The following is a 23,892-nucleotide window of genomic DNA, read 5'->3' on the forward strand; positions in this document are numbered from 1 at the left end:
CTCAGTATCAATTCATATTTATTGGGGTAAAAGACAGGGTAGACCCTTTTCCATTCTATTTACCCTAGCCATGGAGCCTCAAGCCTCCTTGGCGTTCTGATTTCTTTCCATGAACATTTGCTGTTTTATTTGGCCTGGAATTCTTAGGAATAACTTACTAATAACAGTGCTTAGAATTTTGGTATTAATCTCACATCTTCAGCTATTTTCAGTGCAGTACCTTAAAGAGAACCTGAACTGAAAATAAAGTCACAATAACCATACACAGGCCATACTTGCCTCCTGTGTAGTGTACTTCTCAATCTCTTTCTCCTCTCCTGCATCCCATTTGTCCATGGTGATCAATGGATTTCTCCATCATCCATTTTAAAAATGGCCATTAACCCATAACAGCTTCCTGGTCAGCACACTGTTAAACTGTAATATCGCCCACTTGAGCAATAGGGAAACATGGACATTCCCTTGCACATTCAGTTTCAACTGACAGCTGCTGATATATAACTGACAGCAACTGGCATATTTCAGTTCTGACTAAATCTTGTCAGAACTGTAAGGGATCACTGTAAGAAGAAAATGGTGAGCTTCTCGGAGGAACTGGCGGTGAGGTTAGTATGTAATGTTCATTTGCAGCTACGTCATGTGTTTATTTTAAATAATTTTCCTCGCTTCAGGTTCCCTTTAAAGTGAAGGTGCGTGAATTAAAAAAAAAAAAAATCTACTTACCTGGGGCTTCCTCCAGCCCCTGTCAGCCTATGTGTCCCTTGCCGGGGTCCCCTCCATTGCAGATGCCAACCTCGGCAGATCGGCATCTTCTGCGCCTGCGTGAACATGCCACTCGTGATCGCGCTCATGTGGTCTGGAACGTTCTTCCCAGTTGCAGAACTTCTGCACGCGCACAGAACGCTCCGAGCCGCGCAGGCGCAGAAGATGCCAACCTGGCAAGGTCTGGATCTGCAACGCGAGCCACCAGCTGGGAGCAACACCTAGGCTGGCAGGGGCTGGAATAAGTCCTAGGTAAGATCTATTTTTTTTTTTTTTTTTTTTTTTTTTTTTTATTCCCTGAGCGAAAAACAGTAAATGCTGATCTACTTATCTGGGGCTTCCCTTGAAGTCTCTGTGTCCCTCCTTGCAGCTCTGCTGGCAGCCACTGTTCTGCGGCCCCCTCCGTAGTGGGGAGCTCGTGCTCCTGTATCCTGGAGTGTTGTGTGCAGGCACAGTAGTATTGCACCTGCACAGAACGCTCCCGGCCACATGAGTGCAGCCTTGAGCAGCGCATGCGCAGAAGCAGCTACTAGCCAAGCACCCATTTTCCCTTTGCAGCTGATCCACTGATATCTGGAGTTTGCCTATACTATGGAAGAACTCTGAATCAAAAGTTTTATGCAAGCTGAAAGGAATTGCATCTCATTAACCATGTTCTATGTCTTGGGGACTAAAGCGGATAGTGCAACTTTATATCAAGCTCTATGTAATGTCATGTATACTGTCAAATATTCCATAGAAAGAAGAGGGCTTACTTTTATATATGCACCACCTTGAATTTTTTTTACAGATAGCAAAACAGTTTCTTTGGGATAAACCATAAACACCTAATCTCTCCCAGCTCACCACTATGGGTTAACTACAGTTTTTCTTGAATTTACTGAAATGCAGGACTTGAATTCGGGATCATCATAAATCAATTGCATCAAAAATTTTGTTGAGTTTGATGTAGAATTTAATTTGCCTAAATGATTCTTTATTCTGTTCTTTTCAACTGAGGAATGCTGCATGCTGTCACTTGCATTTTCATCATGTAAACTTGACATAGAAGTTGAGAAACTACAATTGCAGAAAAACACCACCAGACACATTTACAGGTGTATAGTGCTATATTAAAGCAATTTATGTACAACAGAGTGGACTGCTGTTACTTTGGCAAAGAAAAGACACTTCCATGACAGAACACATATATGAAGCAGGAAATAGGCGCAGGTGCCCTAAAGGAAAATAACGGCGCCGCCATAGGCGCCTATGATAAAAGCCACATTTGCAGCATACCAAGAAGATTCGGGTACATAATAGCGGGCACCCCAGGACGTGGAATTTTACCTTCTTTGCCGCAAATCGCAGCTGCTATGAAGTTAAATTTGGGCATCCAGAGGCACCCGCTATGCAATGCCGCAATTTAGTTATTTGCGAGCCGATTTGGATATCCGCAAGGCTGTTTGCAAATATTTCCCCCTCTTGCCGCTAATTGAGCTCCTCCAGGCACCCAAATTTACCTTCATATCTGCATATCGCATCTTTTCAGTAGGGGGAGGGCTTTAGGAGGGGGTTTTAGGGTTAGGCACCACCGGCGGGGAGGGGGGGGGGGCTTTAAATTAGGCACCATCAGGGGGGTCTTGGGGATAGACACCACTAGGGAAGGGTTCTGTGGTGTGAGAGTAGGGTTATGCTTAGTTATAGTAAACTATTGGTACAAATGACTGATTATATTACAATAAAAATGCATTAGTAGAATATCGCTAACTTTAGGGATATTTACTAGCAGCTGTCCCCTGCTCTCTTTTTTCCAGGCTCCTTTATTTATTTAATTTATGCCACGTATATGCTCTGAAGATAAACTCATACAATTGGGGTTGTTCCATCTGGCTTATTACACAGCTTCTAGGCTAGATAAATTGCATCAGCTAGCAGCAATACAAGTTGTGGTGCTGCCACAGCCGATTTTGTACATATCACATGGGACTGTCAAGTAGTTAGCAATTGCTGAGACCTAATCATACAGTTTATATGGGATAAACTGCAGCTGCCCATGATAAACACTGTGTTAAGGGCTGTGTGTTAGGGATTGTGGAGGAATGGAAATTCTGTTTTACAGTGCTAGGAAATCCTTAGTACTGAAATGGAAACCAAACTTACCCTGTCTGTAGAAGCTTGGATAACAAACATGAATTGTAATTTACCACTGTAAAACTTGGCTTATCTGGTTAGGCGTTGCCCTAAACGGGTGATAAAATCTGGGGAGTTTGGTTGAGAGCCTCCTAAACCATTATGCCTAATTTAGATCTCAGTGCTGCGGTTGGTGATACTTGTTATGAAAACTGGACTAAATAAATGAATTTGGAAATTCATTCTATCACCAAATGAACTGATAACACTTAACAGGTTGCATCTGAAATGAGTAACAGCTCATCATATATGCAGTACCTCTAATAGGCTAACTACACACATTGCATTCAAAATGGATGCAAATCATATGCGTATGATTTGTATCTGTTTTGAATGCAATGTTTGTAGATAGCCTGTCAGAGGTGCTGCATGTATGAGCTGTTAGTCATTTCAGATGTGACCTGTTGTAGAATGCGCTGGCCTTCTCCTTGCTTTCTACCAAATGAAAGTTACATATTTTATGCCTAGCTGCTCCCAGGTTTATACATACAATATGTGGTTTTAACTATAGGTTAGGGTTTCTTGCCAGGGGGATAACCTCACCGTGGTAGAAGAGTCCAGTACATGATATTTTGCATGCAAACTATATGGAAGCTAATCCTCCATAATGTAAATAAATGCAGCATTTGTTTTGGATGTAAGGTGTACATTTAGCCTGGTAGAAGTGGTGCACACCTGAGCCATAAACCAATCAAGGGCGGCATATACAACTATTTTTTTTGAGGGGGGGGCGGGGGTGCGCGGCCCCCCTCCTTCTTGTCTTTGATAACACTTAAAGCTTTTGTGCACAAACACTGTTAATTAGTGGTGCCGATTTCAGTGGGTGATTATGCAAAAATTCCTGAAAGCAAAATTTACTGATTTGATGAAAATTCTGATCATAATTTTGATTTCATGGATAATCTTGATCTTGCGTAATTTTTGATGATTATGCAAAAATTGTTGTGGGCATGAGAAAAAAAATTGCACAAAAAATGTCTAAGTCTAAAGGCATGAGAAAACAAATTTCACAAAATTCAGTCATTGCAAAATTACATATCATTATTATGATTAAATGCTAAGTTAATTTGAAAATAGTTTGAGATTTGACATTACAAATTTGAATTGTAGCTGTAAATTTCGTTGTGAAATTATTACTATTTTGAACTCATCACTAGTTTGTGATTGTGCATTCGTTATGCATTCTCTATAAAACATATTTTAGATTGTGGCTATAACAAGTATTGTGTTGTAACTGGTTGGTTTCCCAATAATTTCATATAAACTTTCTTTGACTGTAACCCGCTTGATCCGTGAGCACCAGGCACTCGGCTAAGTGGAATCTACCAGACACTGACTCAGATGAAATGATCAAAGATTTATTTGTGACCTAACAGTGGTCACTGTAGGAAGGAATCCATCAATTATCAAGATACACTTCCCTTGCATCATCAAAGGTTAAATAACACACACATCTTCTGGTCTTCACTGCCGGTGCACCAGTAAAAGCTGCGGAAGGAAACGGTTAGTTACACAGAAATTATAGTGAGCTACAATAGGTCTTCTCTCTTTCAACAATCAACCACTTTACAGCATATACAATTCACAGTACCGATGTTGAGTGTGGGCTGGGGGTAGGACTGGTCTACTGAGCAATTCAGTCAAGTATCGGATCAGTTATCAGTCTCTCGCAACTAAGTTAAAGTTCTATTGCTCAGCAAAACCTTGGGGGAAACTCGTGACAGTTCACAATAGGGTACTGAGTAGTTCACAGTTCATTGGTTGATCCAATCAGGACATTCACCTTGCTCCAAGATTTTATATAGGCTTTAGGTTGTATTTGAAGCACTCAGTACACTCTCCTCAGAATATTTCCCCTCTAGATTTGGCTCCCCAAAACAACAAACAAAATAAAAGAGAAAGCAGATAATCAAAAAGGGTTTAAGTAAAATAAAGATAAATTAAATAAAATATAAAGTGACCAATGCACCCCTCTATACCATCAACACCTTTCCACTATAATAGGACTCTGAATTAGAGTTGATGCAAATTTTGTAATCCAAATCTGTTAACTCTGTATCTTGCTCAGGTATCACCTGGTTGCTCCTGCAGCACACTTTAATATCAGATGCAATATGACTCCTCCTCCACTCTTCCACTAATGCTGACAGGTTCACTTTAAATATCACACTCCTGTTAACTCTGCGGAACACATCAATTGAAGAACTTGCAACTTGTAACTCAACTCCTTACTCGAAACGGACTTGATAGTGACAGTGTCTCTTTATCAACCAGACCTTAATGCTGGCGGTGGCTGCATGAGCTATGCGGGTACTTTAGGGAGGCTTATGACAGTCTATCAGCAGCAGTTAGGCCTGCACATGCAATGAACTTCTTATCATCAACAGTATCTTCTCTAAGTTCAATGTTGCTGTGTGTAGAAAGCTTTCTCACACTAACAGTCTCTTGTACCATCAATTTGAAACACACTAGGTGGCTTAGGGTTGGCCCGCAGGCTTGTACTCATCTGTCTGTGGCCTCTGGTATGGCTCGGGTATGGGCAAGGTCTGCCTCCTCCGGCCTTCGGTCTGTCCAACCTGCTGCCTCTGACCTCACTGGTATGTGCTGGTCTCTCTATGGCCGCCGGGTCCCCTCCTACTGTCCAGGCGACTGCTACAGCCTTTGTGTCACCTCCTGCCCGCTCCGCACCACCAGTTCCTGGCGTAAGTCCTTCTCTCTCTCCTCTCTGGCGCACTCTCTCTCGTCTCAGCCTGTTCCCTCCGGCTACATCCTGGTCTCTCCGCCTCTTGAGCCTGCACAGTAGCTCCCTGACTGGCCACGCAGGGTTTCTGGAAAGTTCCAGCAAATTCCCCTAATTTGCATATTGGATCACTTAGCAACAGTCTATGCGACCTGTCTGACGCTTACTCTCCCTCCCATGCGTCTATTTGGTTCCATAGGCCTAGATACTCAATGCTGCCATCTTGTGGCCATGTTTCAGAAGGCTAATCTGAAATATTTTGTAACCTTCTTTGGGGGTTACACAACCTTTATTAAAGAGTCAGAAACCAGGTTTTTAGTAGCTGCTTCTTCTAAGCCTGCAGGTATCAGTCTTCATTTCTTACCTGGGCTCCATAATAATGTTTCTGCAATTTCAGGTGGGGATTTTTAGTGGGTTGCTAAACAAGAAAAATAAAAGAACTTCTCCAGTGAAGCATAAATAAGGCCCCATTCACATCTGAGCGTTTTGCTGGCGATTTCGACAAAACGCTCAAGCGCTAGCGGCATAATACCCTATGGGCTCGTTCTCACTTGGGCGATTTGTGTTAATCGCCGGTGATTAATGCAAATCGCCAAACGCAAATTTGTATCTTGCACAATTTTCAGGCGATTTCCCGGCGATCGCATTTAGTGCTATAGAATCGCTAATCGCATTTGCGAAAAATCGCCAAGTGTGAATGGGGTTTTTTTTTTTTTTTGTGTGTGTGTGTTAATCAGCAAAAATCACCAGAGCAAAACACTACCAAAAGCGATAGCGTTTTGCAAGTGTGAATGGGGCCTTAGCCTCTAAAAAGACAAAAAAAGGCTATGTACCTAGCTTATAATTGTATATAGGTGACAGTTTTTATTATTGCTAGGAAATGTATGCTGGTTGGGTTTGCAAGAAAGCTTGCAGTGGGTGTGTTGTGTAGTACAGAAGTTGGAGTAGGCTGCTGTCAAGCGGAGTTCAGTGAATACTGCTGGACCATGGTTTGTGTTGGGTTTGCCATGTTCACAACAATTACATTCCTGTTGATGTGGTGATACAAGAATGAACAATGTTACCATCACTTATTCATGAATTGTAAATTGGTGCCAATCCTTCAGTAAAATTCACATCTTCCTTGTTCTTTTGGCTTCCACAGGTGAGTCCCCAAAATAACAAAAAACAATGGGGATAAGAAGATTGGTCAGGGTACGATTTTTTAGCACTGGTGTGAAAGTTGAATATTATTTCCTCTTCATATTTCTTCAGTATGTTCTAAGCCTGTGACTGATTTACATTTTATGTCAAAGATGCGTCCCTCACCTTAACCCTTTGGATGTCATGCTAATATTGAAGCCCTATTCTTGTGGCTTGTGGCTACCACTTCTCCGGGTTCTATCACGCTCAGGCATGGCCTTCTGCAATATATTTTCCGGTATGAGGTCAGTTTTTAACAACTTCATAGAATCTTGCTTTAAGTTACAGCTTCTAATGGGACCCAGCTGCAGCGGGGTGCACTTACAATTCTTGTGTTTAAATGATATGGTTTTACTGATTATGTGCCATAGATTGATTTAAGAAATGTAATCCAGCCTTAGGAACCCCTTCACAAAAGAATTTCTTTATGTAATAGATTTCATATTGGATTTTCAGCCTCAAATGCCTCACTTGTGGTCTCTCCTTTATCACCCCAGTCGCCATTGTAAATTTCTTGGTTGTGGCTTCTTGGAGAGCAATATAAATAATCCTGTTTGGCATCCATGCTTTATGTTGAGGAGAGAATGAGCTAGGTGTTTTATTATGCTAGCACCTTACTGTACATAAATCATTGATGTCACTGATAAGAGCCCTCTGCTATATCTGAGGCACTGGGGGGATAATATCTGTCATAGGCCAGCTCAGCAAGTTCTAGAGTTCATGTCAATGCACCAAGCTCAACAGACAAATTCAACAGGTCAGCCATGCTTTTTTTTCTGTGGCATTCGACGTTGCGTTGTCTATTTGTTCTCTCTCTCTCTCTCTCTCTCTCTCTCTCTCTCTCTCTCTCTCTCTCTCTCTCTCTCTCTCTCTCTCTCTCTCTCTCTCTCTCTCTCTCTCTCTCTCTCTCTCTCTCTCTCTCTCTCTCTCTCTCTCTCTCTCTCTCTCTCTCTCTCTCTCTCTCTCTCTCTCTCTCTCTCTCTCTCTCTCTCTCTCTCTCTCTCTCTCTCTCTCTCTCTCTCTCTCTCCTTTTTCCTCTTCTTTATTCTTGCAGTCTACACATGTATTTTTCTAAATATACACATTCTATGGAGATAAACAATTGTCTTTCCATACACTTGTTTTGTGGCATCATTTGTCATTACGTAGATGTTGTGATCCAATTTGTGGTCAGTATTCTTTGATTTTCTTCTGGAAAGCAGTAATTAGTATGCACTAGGTTTACAATAATTAGAATCTTGATGGGTATCAGTTGACCCTATATGAATGTGTTTTTTTTTTGTTTTTTTTTGCATATAGTAAAGGTGCCCGATCAAACATTTGACCAATTTCGACCCCATGATAAGGGATAATGGGCCATATGTAATTCACTTTTTCACCTGAGTTTTCTCCTAGGAGATCATTTTTCATCTTTGCTTTGAAATAACTTTACAGCACTTTTCAACTAAAAAGTACCAAAAAGTAGGTGAAAAGGTACTATTAAAATTATTTTGAGAATTTACTTGATTTCTGGAGGCTCGCATTTTATTAACAAGATTAAAAATATGACCTAGGTGAAAAGTCAGGAGAAAAAAATAATTGCATATGGGCCAAGAAGTGGGAAGTGATATTTGCTGATAATACCCCTTCTGTTTGATTAACATTTACCACCATGCCTAATCAAACACAATCAATTCACGGACTGTCAAAAATTGGTCTAAAGTTTATCTGTCCTGCTTGTACAGTCAATAGATCACCTCCTTTTCCTTATCCAGGCTCTCAAGTCTCGGTCTGTGCTAGATTGCATCTGCTTAAAAAATTGACTTATGGATGGCCACTTTAGGTAACTGCTATCCACAGCGAATCAACCCTTAAGCCAGTGTTTACTGCTTGCCATAGTACTATAATGCTATATGCGATTTTTCTGCCAGGCCAGATTCACTGATGCCTGTGATGTACCGAAGTGTGCTGTTAGTAGCTAATCATAATTCGCCAGTGTCTGTACTGCTTTGCCTGTTTGTGAGGAAGTGATAGTCCTGGTCCTGATGTATTAAGCCACCTTCTCTTTTTTTTTTTTTTTTTTTTTTTTTAATCAGGCTCTCAAGTCTTGCCATTTGCTGTTTAGCTGATTGTATTACTAGCTGAATCACAGGTACAGTGCTTTGCCATATAGTGGGTGCCTTAAGCCATCTATTCTAGCTTCCTGGTATAGCTTTTCCCCAAACAGAGAATATCAGAGCCTTGACAAATTTTGTAGATTTAGGTTTATAGGGTAGGCTAGCTGGCTATTAGGACCCAATGACTGTCTCTATGCCCCAAGCAATACACATATGACTACAGGTTACTCAATGCCTGCAGTTTCTGTGTCCAGAATCAGGGGTTACATCCTATGCCTTAGATACTTTTTAAGCTATGCATGTTTTTCCCTGGATTGTCAGCTGCTGCTTGAGGACAATCAGCCATTACCCTCCAGCACCAGGATATGTTTCCAGCGTTTGCAAAGTGTTACTGTACACTTGAGGCCTCATTTACTTTGTGTAAACAATTATTGAATCCAGGAGTAAATGTGTTTTTTTTATGTATAGTTTGAAATCTGGTGCCAAGTTTCATTTGCACAACCAATCGGTGCCAAATTTGCTGAATAGAGTTTTTTATATGTTGTCCAGGCTGTTATGCACAATGTGCTTCTAAGTATAATTTTCCTATTTATACTTTCTTCAGATTGACTGGAAGGTTACAAAGCATTAATGTGATCCTAATTGACTGCTAATGATTTGCGACTGCTGGAAACTTTGCAAGGGATGGATTTTTGCACCTGTTGTGTTTTGTGAAGTTCACTGTGCCGAGCTAATTATTGGAAGCTACCATCTGGATTGGCAATAGATTCATCAATCTGTTATAACTTTCAAAATGACCACATTTGCCAAGATATTTAATATTTCAGTGATGACTTACTAATGTGTAATCCAACTGTAGACTGCATATTTGTATAGAATTCCTAGGTTCATTCCAAGCCCAAATGAGGACTAGTGATGGATATTTGACAGCTTTAACTTGAATTGATGTAATATGGAATAGGAAAAGATCACATATGTGTTATCCCCTTGTCTGTCATTTATGTGCAGGAAGTAGTCGAGGGACAGCTTTCCCTGTGCTTAGGGCCCGCTTTCTTGAAAGGCCTCCAAGGCATGGGCCTTGGGCGGCAGCTGGCCAAAGGGCAGCTGGACATGGAAGAGGGATTGCAGCATATGGAAGAAGAGGCTGCAAATGGAATACAGAGGTTGCAATTAAGGAACAAGACATGGAAATAGGCAGCTGCTGCCCAAGGGACCTGTATAGAATGAAAGGAGGTGGCTGTACATGAATGTTAGACATTGAAGAGGGGGCTGCACAAGGAATAGAAGAGGGGGGAAGGGGGGGTGCTGCACATGGAAGGGGAGCTGAAAGAAATTTGGCCTAGGGGCAGAAAAAGTATAAATCCAGCCTTGCCTGTGCTAGGTAATCTCAATAAATATATTCTCCTACTGATTACCTAACTTTCACCTTGGGACCCGTAATTATGGGTCCGGCTAATTCTGGCACCTGAATTACAGTAATTATAATATTATTCAGGCTGCTTTGCTTTAGCGATAATTAATATTACGGACTGTGAGGCCCCATTCACACTTACAAAACACTAGCGATTTTGCTATCATTTTGCTCTGGTGATTTTTGGGGATTAATGCAAAAATCGCCATTCACACTTGGGGCGATTTTCCGCAATCGCGATTAGCATTTCTGTAGCACTGAACGCGATCGCCAAAAAATCGCCTGAAAATGGTGCAGGATACAAATTTTTTTGTAGCGATTTGCGTTAATTGCAGGCAATTAACGCAAATTGCCCAAGTGAGAACGGCCCATAGGTTTCTATTGCACTAGCGCTTGAGCGTTTTGCCGAAATCGCCGGCAAAACGCTCAGGTGTAAACGGGGCCTGACTGCGCCCAAATCCAGCACGTATTGGATGCCAAAATGACCTGTATTGAATAAATCAATAATTGCCACTATTCAAAGCTCATATAAAGGTGATCATTACCACTATAGTACCAAGGAAGCAGAGCCACCTGTTTGATAAATTTGTGTTTACACTCCCCAAAACTTTTCTCACACCTTAAATGTGGTCAGCCTTGCTTCTATTCAGTTTACAGCCCTCATTTTACATGGGCAGCTCCTCATGTACAGTATCTCCTTATCCCTATGTTGTCATAATGGAACTTCAGCCCTGCATGTCATTTGGCAGAGGATGATCAAGAGACAAGGTTTGTGTAACCTTCAGGACATTTTTAAGCACCTTTCAGCCACAAACACTGAAAATCCTCCTATTATCACCTTCCCCATTGGCATTGGTGTAATTTGTGAAAATGTTTTTTGCAAAATTTCCAGCAAAACAAAAATTAACATTGCTAGCTCTCCTCAGTCTGTTGATGCCCATTAATGATCCAGTAAGCCGGGTGAACAGGAGAGTTGATAAACGACTTTACAGAGTTGAATACTTTTAATAGTGGTATGATGTGCCTAACTATACTCTGTGGCTGAGGTTTATGAATTACAACAGTGATTACCTTTAAACAGGTAAAACATTTCACAATTAAATATAACCTGTTAACTGAGTTTCCACTTAGTATCTTATAAGGCAGGGAACTGTTAGACATGCAATACACATGGCCCAAACACTATTAACTTTTTTTCTCCCAAGGTGATATTTTCACACATTGTCAATAAAGTGCCTTTTAAACTACCAACAAGCAACCAAATACTGTACTAATTTTGATTGTACTTTTTCACCTACTTTTTGGTAATGTTTTTTCTTTTTTTTTTACTTGAAAGAGAATATAAAAAAACTAGTAACCTTAGTCCGTTTAAAAACAGGCTAGGTCTGCCTGCACTCCTCCATACGCTCGTGCACGTGCACGCCCACGCCTGCCCCTTCTGGCCCCTCCTCCCTCCGCTCTACAGTCTCTGCGTCCCTGCCTGCACAGACACACACACGCGCACACACACGCGCGCACACGCACACACACGCACACGCACACGCACACGCACACACACGCACACGCACACGCACACGCACACACACACGCGCACACGCACACACACGCGCACACGCACACACACACGGTCAGGCACAGGGACGCAGAGACGCTTGCATATTATTATAGAGAATAATCTCCTAGGAGAAAACTCAAGAGACAAAGTTAATTGAATAAGGGCAGTATGAATTTTGCATGACCTTATGGATAAAGCATGCCTGAACTAGGCCCAAAAGTGTATTTTTTTTTTTAAATTTTTTTTTTTGATGTTTTTGTTTTTTCTTACCTATGGCTTCTTTAAAGAGACTCTGTAACAAATTGTTTATCTTTATTTCTTCTATGCTATAAATTCCTATGCCTTTTCTAATGTGGTCTGGCTTACTGCAGCTTTTCCTAATTGCACAGTAGCTGTGTTATCTCTGTTATATGATCTAATCTTCTCTCTATAGTCGGCACAGTCAGGCTGAGGCAGTCAGACTGGAATGTGCAGGGCTGCTTGTGATTAGCTAGAAGCTGTACACACCCCCTGCAGGCTCTGTGTGACTAACACACTCTGCTTAGCTGAGCCTATTAGAAGCTGGTTAGTTTGTTTGTAAACACTGCCTAAAACTGGCAATTACAAGCCAGGTTTGCAGCAGAGAATGGCAGAAACAGCACAGAGGGGACCAGGAGCACATAATGAATAGAATGGTATGCTTTTTATTGTAAGAATTTCAGAGTACAGATTCTCTTTAAGACCCCCATAGTGTCAGGTCCCCCAGGGTTCTCTTGGTTTTCTCCATTTTCCCGCTGCCAGCTCCAAAATTACTGCAACTGGAGCTCCAGTTACGCTAAGTTCGCATGTGCAGTCTCGTTCGTGCATGCTCCATGATCATGCTCCCATTTCTGGGAGTGTTCTGTGCATGCGTAGTTTATTCTTTTGAGAACCGGGCATGCACAGAACACTCCCAGCAATGGTAGGGTGATGCATGTGCAGTTTGTGCCAAGGGAGCTTTAGTCATCGATATATTGTTTGCTGGCCTTATGAAGGGACCATCAAGTGGCTCCAAATTTTGGCTTGATTACACAATACATATGCAGAGCAGATCTATAATAAGCAGAGTACAGACTTATACTATAACGTAACGTGATCCTCACTGTATCTCCACTTTGGGTTTCTACTAGCTCTATAACCCTGGTGATACAGTTATCTTTCTACTATAGTTTTCTATTTAATCATCATCTTTCTTCAGTTTAATGCTCTTCAGGAAGAGACCTGCCTTGATGCGAATGCCATTTTATTTGCCTGGAAGTCTGAAGACCAACCAGTGATAAAAGTTTAACTTGCATTCCTGATACTGCTCTGTTTTTTATTTAGTATTCATTTTCTTATAGCACAGCAACAGTACATAAAATACTAGTAGTGCATAAATAATACATAAGGTTGTTTGATGATGGAGAACCTCAGAGTCTGCCTGGCAAATACATCAAAGCCGTTCTCCGTAACAAGTATTTCCACACACACCAGTGTTTTTATAGTGTGGAATCCATACCTTCAATACATTAGGAAGAAAAGAAGTGAGGAAGCCAGAGCCAAGATTTTCCTAACTGGATTAGTAAAGAGTTTATCTTCGCTAGTCCAACTTCCTGGTTGTAGCTGCAAAGACACAAAATACTCAGCCCAATGCACTCGACTGAACGGCCTTTCTGCATAGCGGCCATCAATCAAGATTTAGGTTTGGAGCATAACCACACCATTCTAAAATAGTCAGCCGTGCGTAATTTGATTTAAACAAATCTGAATGGAGCTGTCCTGCACCACTGAGTGTGTTGTAAAAGAAATATAATGATATTTTCTGCTTGTCCGTTAAGTAATTTTCTTCTCACCATGGGCTGAAAAACTAGCTGGCTTACATTTTAGTTCTTTGGAAGCTTGCATGTGAAATAAGTTATTTGCACTATGATTAAGAATACTCTACTTTTAAAACTCACCTCCATTCCAAGATAATCATGCATTGTTCTTGCCCCCCACCTCCTTCACTTACAACACCAATGCAAATTCAAACAGTATGTACGGTAGGTACATTATAACACATCTACAGTCTAAATGTATTTATATAAGTCTTACAAGATGCGAGTCTTTAATTCCTCCTCTGCACCACCCCATTACAAGTACCTGGAACAAAGTCAACACAAATCAAAAACAGCTTTGTTGGCATGACCAAGATTCATACTGGCATTGCCAAAGCAAGGGGGACATGGAAGGGGGACAATGGGTAAGCAGTCCATGGACATTTTTAGGTTTACAGTTCATTTATGCTCCTCTCAGGCTGTGGCATGCTGTAACATAGTGTGCAGCGATTGTCACTGTAGACTCCTCTTCTGGTAAAATGTTGAGTTTTCTCTCATCCTCCAATGTGTGAAAGTCTGGATATAGTTCCATCAATTTCTTAAAGAAGGTGTCCCTGGTTGCAGTTTATTCGGGGCATTGCCAATTGCCGGAACCCCAAATTGCCCTTGTGCAGGGCGCGCACTGTAGCATTACTGCTGTAGTGGAAACCAGCTTCAAAGCCGAGCAGCCAAAACCACCTGCTTCGATAGTGTAGGGGGTGAGGTGGCATTAAGTCATTCGAGTAGAGCATTAAAGTTAGGAATCTGGCTGGACTTAATGTTTAGGGAAAGGAGGAGTACATTAATAAAAGGAATCTGGAAACGTGGGAACCAGGTCAAGTCACTTGTAGAATATCAGCACTATTCTACTATTGGGAACTGGATACCGACACTATTATTGGGCACTGATAGTAGCAAATTGGTAAAATGACTAATATTGTACTATCGCTTTACCTAACCTGATGCTCCTACTAATACTCTCCCCTACCTACTCCTTACACTAACCTCCCCCTACCTACAGTATGTCTATCAATAACCGACCTATTCTATGCCTAACACTAATCCTTGCCACCTATGGCAGCTTTGCTTTACTGACACCAAGGGCTTGATTCTGATTGTGCGCCCGTTCGCACGCAAAAGTCCGCGTTATCACACGCAAACGGTAGTTTCGAGCACGGCACTTCGCTCGCTAACAGTTAGCACTCTTTAGAGAATCAAGCTCTAAGTGTGCTGCAACCACTATTTATTTCTATAGCTGCTATAACGACTTGCTGTAGATGCTAATTTATTAGTTCACACTATCTGCTAAAGCCACTTTGATTTTTAGTACCAAATGTACTACAGCCGCTATTTATTGCTGTAGCTTTTTCAATATCAAGTGTGGTATATCCGGTATTTATTGCTATAGCCATTACAACCACTTACTCTAGCTGCTAATCTTTCCACGCACAAATTTCTGTTGTGGCGCCTGGTAGCCGCTATTTAACATTTATTCTCAATAGTGGTGCCCAAATTGTCAAGTAGCAATGTGCACACAAATGGCTTACTTCCGGTAGGCTAGGCATAGGGAAGGGGTTTATGTAAGAAGGGCAGGCTATGGTTAGGCATCCTGTAGGGCTTAACAATAAGTGGGAAGGTATATTGCAAAACCAGCAGAATATCAGTGGCCACAATGTATATTTTTTTTTTATATATTTTAATTATTGGTCTTAGTTGGAGCCCAAAATTAATCAGTGTGCTAAATATTAGAAGAGTTCTTACAAGAATATTTATATGAAAAAACTTTCCTTACTTTATCTTACAAGTAAACATATTCCAAGTTACATTTTGTTTTGTGCTGAAAAATTAGGATTATACATCAGTATATAAGGTAATCCTGAAATAACAGTTTTAACAGGGTACGGACTTCTTCCACCTCAGCAAACCAATGTGTGCAGTGCACTGTGCAAACCCCTCCACCAGCATGCAATATCATGCACTTACCAACAGTTATGGCATTTCCATTGATTTGATTTTTCAAATGATTGCAAAGGTTGTGAATACCTTTAAATGCAGCAAACCGGTGCCTGCAGTCTGTGTATATGCTGTCTAGCTGTTTGTATAAAAATTTTAATCCTTTGCATAACATTTGCATTGAAATGAACACCTATTCTGTAGTCTGTGCATGGTGCAGTCTAGGGGCTTGATTCACAAAGCTGTGATAACTGTTAGCACGCTGGTGAAAAGCCCATTATCCCGCCTAAACTGAATTTAGGCGTGATAAAATAAAACTCGTGCAAAAGTTTTGCGCGTAAACTGTTACACGCGTTACCATTTACGTGTGCAAAGTTTACGTGCGCAACACCATTAAACCCTATGCGACGTTTTGCGTGCACCATGCAATGCTTATCACGCCCAAAAGTCTTTAGGCATGCTAACTAGGTTAGCACCGCTTTGTGAATCAAGCCCTAGCTGTTTTAAAGGAAAATTTAAATAATTTACATTTAAATTGAAATCGTGCACATAGCATTTGCATCGAAATTAGCAGACTTATTAGATTATTTTTTTTTAAAAGGAGCACAACACCAATCCCTTTTTAAAAGTGTACTAATCAGAGCGACCTGTGTCAGTGCTATCTGAACCTTTTAGGTAGTGCTTATAATAGCTGTGCATCTTATTTCTATAGGTATGTTTAGTGTACAGGTGCATGAAAAAAGCGATTTTAGTGGTTTCCTGGGGTAACCACCTTTCGGTACCAGCAGTATAAGAACTGCACTTAGTAGCTGAACATTCTCGCAGCACACATCGAGGTGGAACACAGATGCCTCAGACAGTTAAGGACGGTGTCTGACTGAATTTTTTAAAATCGCCCTAACAGCGCTTGTGCAATGATTCCCTATGAGCGTGTTCACATATTAGCGGTTCGATTCCGATCCGCTCACCAAAGCGCTGCCTGTATCATTTTTGGGGCGATTTGCCTCAATGGAAGTTATTGGGAAATTGCAAAGCGCTTGAAAAAGCGCTTTGTTTAGGGATTTCCTGAGCGCTTGTAAGAATAAATACATTGTATTTATTCTTTTCTGGGTTAAAGAGTTCACTTCCTAAATTAAGTCAGCAAGTGAACAAACAAATTGCTCACTTGCAAAAGCGCTGTACAAAAAAAGCTAACGCGCAGGTAAGCACCGGGAGGCGCAAAAAAAAAAATCGCACACAAAATCACAAAACACTGGCATCAGCAATTGCAATTTATGGCCTAAAAGCTATATTTATAAAAACACTTGTAACATTTCGATACCTCCCAAAACATTTACATTGTTTCCCTCTCTGATAAGAACCTAGTTATTCAGTTTTATACCTTTTTGATTCCTGACCCTGAATTCATACTCCTATTCAGGAAACATTGCTTTTTTCTTTCAGAAATATTATAGCTAAGGGACTACATTCATTAAAAAAAAAAAAAAAAAAGTTCAATTCTGGGGCAAATTTTGGCTACATTTTTATCACTGGAAATGTCTCTTCTTGCTTAAGAAACTGAATGTCTGGTAGTGACCCTGTATGGCCTTGATAAATGGCTCCACATGTTATTTGGCCATCATCTTTCACTAGACTATAATGTCGTTGTAGCGTATTTTCCCATCACACAAACTGACACATGATCTGAATTAAACACACAGATACATCTAGTAATTTTCCCTAATAGAATCATGTCACTATCACTGTCTTGACATGTAACTCCACATCCGTGCAACAAACTGATATAATGTGTAGTATTGCTATACAAGCTGTTTTTTTTTTTTTTTTTTTTCATATGGCACTTGGGAGTTGGGACAGAATGACATTTTGTACACATTTAGGTCTAAAGCAAGATCAGGGCTACAATGATGATGTCATAAGAATTTTTTAGGACCTAACTTACCCCTATGGCATAATGATCAGCTCCTGGAATTAAAAAAAAATCCCTGATATTCACTTTGGTGCAAAGCAGGTATTAAATATTAATCAGCTATATTTTGAAGGTTCCTTTAAGGACTACTCCACTCTGAGGCAGGAATTCCAACTTCCACCCCACTCACTTTTCAGATACTTTCAAATTAGACACGCCCTAAAAACCCAGATTGGCTTACATGGGGTCACTCTAGCCCCAATGCCATTAGAATTGCTCCTTCTACAAAAAGACACAAATAAGCAAATATCAAGGTACTATAGTTTTATACTTCTAGCTAAATATAATAATATTGTCAATAATTACAAGGTTGAATGGGGGATTGGGGAGGGAGATATCACTGACTAGAGATGTAGCGAACGGTTCGCCGGCGAACGCTTCCAGGCGAACTTAGGGGGTTCGCGTTCGCCTGCACCAGGCGAACTTTTGCGGAAGTTCGATTCGCCCCATAATGCACTATGAGGGTCAACTTTGACCCTCTGCATCACAGTCAGCAGGCACATTGTAGCCATTCAGGCTACACTAAGCCCTGGAGCCCCACCCCCCTTATATAAGGCAGGGTCCGGCGGCCATTACACTCACTCGTGTGCCTGCTAGAGAGAGGAAAGGGACAGCTGCTGCAGACTTTTTCTCCTAGGGACAGATTAGTTAGGTTCTAGGCTGCTTTGCTTGCTCCTGACTGATTATTATTGCTTTTAAAGCACCCAGCAACAGCTCTTTTCAGACCTCATCCTGTACATATTTTTTTTTTCTGTGTGTCAAACTGACACTTTTGTTGCATGCACAGCCTTGCTAATTGATATTGTGTGTGCCACTGCCAGCAGCCCAGCACATTCAGTGACTACCTGTGTGTGTGACAGGGAGCTACACATTGTACTGCCCAGTACTGCATATACCCCAGTACCTGTTGTGTTTACTTAACCCACCTCATCACTGCATATACCTAGCTTTGTGTTGAGTGAACCCAGCTCACTGCATCTAACTACCTGTTGTGTTGAGTGAGAACCCACCTCACTGCATATAGCTAGCATCCCCCCGAGATGGACAAAATGGACAAACCAGGTAGAGGAAGAGGTAGAGGCAGACCCAGAGGAAGGCCACCAGGCACCGGCAGGTCTGTGCGAGGTGGTGTTGCTGTGATTTCGTGCGGACCTGCCCCAAAATACAGTGCTCAGAAGAAGGCACGTGCCATCACTTCCCAAAATCGTGAGGAGGTGCTTGAGTATTTAACACAGAACACATCATCTCCCGCAGCCACCAGCGCTACAACAAGCACCACATCCGCTGCATTTGACACTTTGCAGGAGTTATTTGGTGGTGGTGGTGAAATCACTGATTCCCAGCCACTACTGCAACAACAACAAGAAGGCGCAGGTACACCACCTCATACGTCTGAGTTAGGTGGCGATAGTATGGACGTAACGTGTGTGGATGGGGATGATGGTGGACCACCTGAAGTTGGTGCACTTGAGGAGGTGTCTGAGGAAAGCGCAGCTGGCCAGGAGGATTATGATGATGATTATACGGATACCACATATGTTCCCGGTAGAGGAGATGACCAGGGGGACAGTTCAGAGGAGGAGTCAGAGAGGAGTAGGAGGAGATGACTCCATGATAGAAGCAGAGGGAGCTCTTCCTCAGAAACAGCTGGGGGCAGTGTCCGGCACCATGTATCGCCAGCTATGGCCAGCCAGCTAACATGCCCTTCAACGTCAGCTGCTGATGCCACCGTAGCGCAATCACCACAGGGGGGCTCAGCGGTTTGGACATTTTTTCACGTGTGTGTGTCTCAGATTGGAGCAAAGCCATCTGTTGTCTCTGCCAGCAAAAATTGAGCCGTGCGAAGGTCAACTCTCACGTAGGGACAAGTGCCTTACGAAGGCACCTGGAGAGAAGGCACAAACCGCTATGGCAAGAACACCTGAGGAAAAGCAGCACCCCTCAAAAGACAAGCCACCCTCCTTCTCCTCTTCCTCCTTCAGGTGCATCGTCTTCATCCACTTTCTCCCTTGCACCTTCACAGCCACCCTCCTCCACACCGCCTCTTCCCTTAAGCGGTTCCTTCTCCTCTGCCCACAGCAGTACCCAGCTGTCCGTGAAGGAAGTATTTGAGCGTAAGAAGCAAATGTCTGCCAGTCACCCACTTGCCCGGCGTCTGACAGCTGGCGTGGCGGAACTATTAGCTCGCCAGCTATTACCATACAAGCTGGTGGAGTTGGAGACTTTCCGTAACTTTGTGGCCATTGGTACACCGCAGTGGAAGATACCAGGCCGCAATTATTTTTCACAAAAGGCCATACCCAAACTGTACCGTGCAGTTGAGAGGCAAGTGGTGTCATCTCTGGCACACAGCGTTGGATCAAGGGTCCACCTGACCACGGATGCCCTGGGCTGCCAAGCATGGGCAGGGCCACTACATTACATACACAGCCCATTGAATCAACCTGGTGACCGATGGCAGCAAGCAGGGAGTACGTGGCTGCGCAGCGGACCGACTTGTCACACCTCCACGGCTTGCAGGCAGGCCTCCAGCCACCTCCTCTCCACCTGCTACCACCGCTTCGCTGTCGTCATCCTCCTCCTCCTCCTCCTCCTTGGCTGGTGCCACAATCTCCTCTCCAGCTACACAGCCCCAGCACCCCAGGGCCTATGCTGCATGCCAGGTACGACGGTGTCACGCAGTGTTAGACATGTCTTGCCTGAAAGCGGAGAGTCACACTGGAGCAGCTCTCCTGGCTGCTCTTAACAAACAGGTGGAGCAATGGCTGACCCCGCACAAGCTTGAGATCGGCAACGTGGTGTGTGACAACGGCAGCAATCTTATTGCTGCGTTGAATTTGGGAAAGCTGACACACATACCCTGCATGGCACATGTGCTTAATCTGGTCGTGCAAAGATTTGTGTCCAAGTACCCAGGCTTAGGGGACGTCCTGAAGCAGGCCAGGAAGTTGTGTGGGCATTTCAGGCGCTCTTACAAGGCCATGGCACGCTTTGCGGACATTCAGCGTAGAAATAACTTGCCAGTGAGACGCCTGATTTGCGATAGCCCGACTCGCTGGAATTCCACCCTGCTGATGTTCTCTCGCCTGCTAGACCAGGAGAAAGCCATCACCCAGTACCTGTATCATTACAGTACAAGGACACAATCTGGGAGGATGGGGATGTTGTGGCCCAACAACTGGACACTGATGCGAAATGCATGCAGGGTCATGGAGCCCTTTGAGGAGGTGACCAAACTGGTGAGTCGCGATGAGGGCACCATCAGCGACTTGATCCCCTACGCCTACTTCCTAGAGCGTGCCGTGCGTAGAGTGGTGGATACAGCTGTGGAGGAGCGTGAACGAGAAGAGTTACGGCAGCAGGAGTCATGGGAGCCATTTACACCCGAACCCAATGTTCCCACAACACCTGCGGCAGCACAGAGGGGGGAAGAGGAGGAGGAAGAAGAGGAGTCATGTGGGGAAGGAGAGGAGTCAGACTCTGATGGTGATGATGAGGAAGGTGTTTCTGTGTAGGAGGAAGAGGCGGCGGAAGAAGAACAACCGCGGCAGCCGTCACAGGGGGCTTCTGCTGCTCCACGTTCCCGTGGTATTGTTCGTGGCTGGGGGGAGGAAGAGGAGTTGCATCCCGTCACTGAGGAAGAGCAAGAGGAGATGGAGAGTACGTCTGCATCCAGCTTTGTGCAGATGTCCTCTTTCATGTTGTCCAGCCTGTTGAGGGACCCTCGTATCAAAAAAATCAAGACGAATGACCTGTACTGGGTGGCCACGCTACTAGACCCTCGGTACAGGCACAAAGTGGCGGACCTGTTACTAAGTCAACACAAGGCGGAAAGGATGCAGCACTTGCAGAACAAGCTGTTGATGATGCTTTACAATGCGTTTAAGGGTGATGTGGCTGCACAACGCAATCAAGGTACCACTGGCAGTAACTCTCCTCCTCCCAAGTCCACGCAGGCAAGGACAGGACGCTCCAGCGATCTCAGGGTGATGTCGGACATGCGGACGTTCTTTAGTCCAACTCCTCGCCATAGTCCTTCTGGATCCACCCTCCACCAACGCCTGGACTGGCAGGTAGCCGACTACCTGGCCTTGAGTGTGGATGTAGACTCTGCGAAAAGCGACGATGAACCCTTGGACTACTGGTTGCGCAGGCTTGACCTGTGGCCAGAGCTGTCCCAATTTGCCATACAACTTCTCTCTTGCCCTGCCGCAAGCGTCCTGTCAGAAAGGACCTTCAGTGCAGCTGGAGGCATAGTTACTGAGAAGAGAAGTCGCCTAAGTCACGACAGTGTTCAGTACCTGACCTTTATCAAAATGAATGAGGAATGGATCACGGAGGGCTACTGCACGACCGAAGACTAAGTCAGTCCCCACACACAGCATCTCTGCCTGCAGGCCGCTTGACTGCCTTCTCCGCCACCACCAACAGGGTCCAGAACTCTAGGCGGATTCCTGAATTTTTAAGGCCGCTGCTAGCAGCGGCCGCTACACAAATTTTTCTGGTGCGTGTACATGCCTGCCTAATTGTTCTGGCTGCACTGCGGGCGGCTGCAACAAAAAAACAAAAGGCATGTACATGTGCCCATCCCCCTTTGTGATCATTACCTTGCCGCGGTGAAGGGGCTTGCGCATCACAATGAAGCAATGACCGCCGGCTATTTGAGTGTCTCGGGTGGGGGTGGCACACAAAAGATAATAAGGTTGTTGCTTCATTGTGGTCAGACCAAATTTGATCAGCTGGACAGTCACTGTTGTTCTATCATTGAGCTACCACAGCCCGGCGACTATATGGGCTTGAAAAACACCACGGCCTACACTCTGGCCATGGTGCGCACCAGTCCAGCACGGCCATCACTACGCAAACAGCTGTTTGCGGTGCGTTACACAGTGAGTTTGGTGTGTCAGTGTGAAGCAGAACTCTAATTACACTCCCTAATTGATGTATACCCATGCAAGATGTTTGAAAGCACTTTAGGCCTGCAATTTAGCATTCAATGTGATTTCTGCCCTTAAAACGCTGCTTTGCATCAAATCCAGATTTTTCCCCGGGACTTTGGGCATGTATCCCACTCCGCTATGCCCCCCTCCAGGTGTTAGACCCCTTGAAACATCTTTTCCATCACTTTTGTGGCCAGCATAATTTTTTCTATTTTCAAAGTTTGCCTCCCCATTGAAGTCTATTGCGGTTCGCGAACTTTTACGCGAACCGAACCTTCCGTTGAAGTTCGCGAACTGAAAATCGGAGGTTCGCGACAGTGGCTGGAATTCCAGGATACCTACTATAAGACTGTTATAGCGTCATAGGACAAAGTAATTCAGCTCAAGTGGTTACACCAGGCCTACTTGTCACCATCCCGATTGGCAAAAATGGGAAGAGGGGCTACAGAATCATGCTTTAAGTGCAATGCGATAAATGCTAACTTCTTACACTGTGTGTGGTATTGTCCCCAAGTACAGGACTTCTGGAAAACTGTAACCCACTTCCTATCAGATAACCTTAAACTCCCATGTGTAATGACATTCCAAGCCTGCATACTAGGAATTTTGGGAGACATTGGTTGTGGCACACATTAGAAAACTTTAATACGTATTTTACTGTTCTATGCTAGGAAGTCCCTTGCCTCCAAATGGAAGCAAAGTTCGGTACCTTCTTTAAATCAATGGAAGGAAACAGTAAACAGTATACTCCTCTTATATAAGCTCACCTACCAAACTAGATCACAATTTAAGAAGTTTGATAAAGTCTGGAATGTGTGGGTTGAAGCATTTGATACGGTAATTCCTCATCTTGACATATCGGTAATGGTACAAGACCTTCACTGATTACATTAACATTTATGCTTCTTATGATTTATTGATCACTCTTGTTAATTCCCTGGCAAATCAGAAAGTCACCTGATTGTTATTTCTGACTATGTAAATGCAATAATGACTGGCTATGTTATGTATATAACCCGGATATAACTTGATAAATTTTAATGGCACTGATAATTGTAAGCGGTTGGAGAACACCAAACTGTTTTGTTTCTGTTGTAATGTTTATGTGTTAATTTGTAAATCATATAAAAAAATTAATAAAAAGAATTCTCTTTAAAGAGGAGCTGTTAGGTATAAGGTCTCAGAGAAAATAAACACATATATCAGTAGCTAAAGATTGGCTGTACTTACATTACATATGCATTTCACTGTCCACGTTT

The 23,892-nt window shown here is 43.1% G+C and overlaps 1 protein-coding gene across 1 annotated transcript in view; it reads left to right on the forward strand.

The window, feature by feature from the left end:
• Positions 1-23,892, forward strand: part of LIX1 (limb and CNS expressed 1) — a 195,453-nt gene that overhangs the window by 23,942 nt on the left and 147,619 nt on the right. The window lies entirely within an intron of this gene.

The sequence above is a fragment of the Hyperolius riggenbachi genome, chromosome 1, assembly GCF_040937935.1.
Source record: "Hyperolius riggenbachi isolate aHypRig1 chromosome 1, aHypRig1.pri, whole genome shotgun sequence".
In the NCBI taxonomy this organism is placed as follows: domain Eukaryota; kingdom Metazoa; phylum Chordata; class Amphibia; order Anura; family Hyperoliidae; genus Hyperolius; species Hyperolius riggenbachi.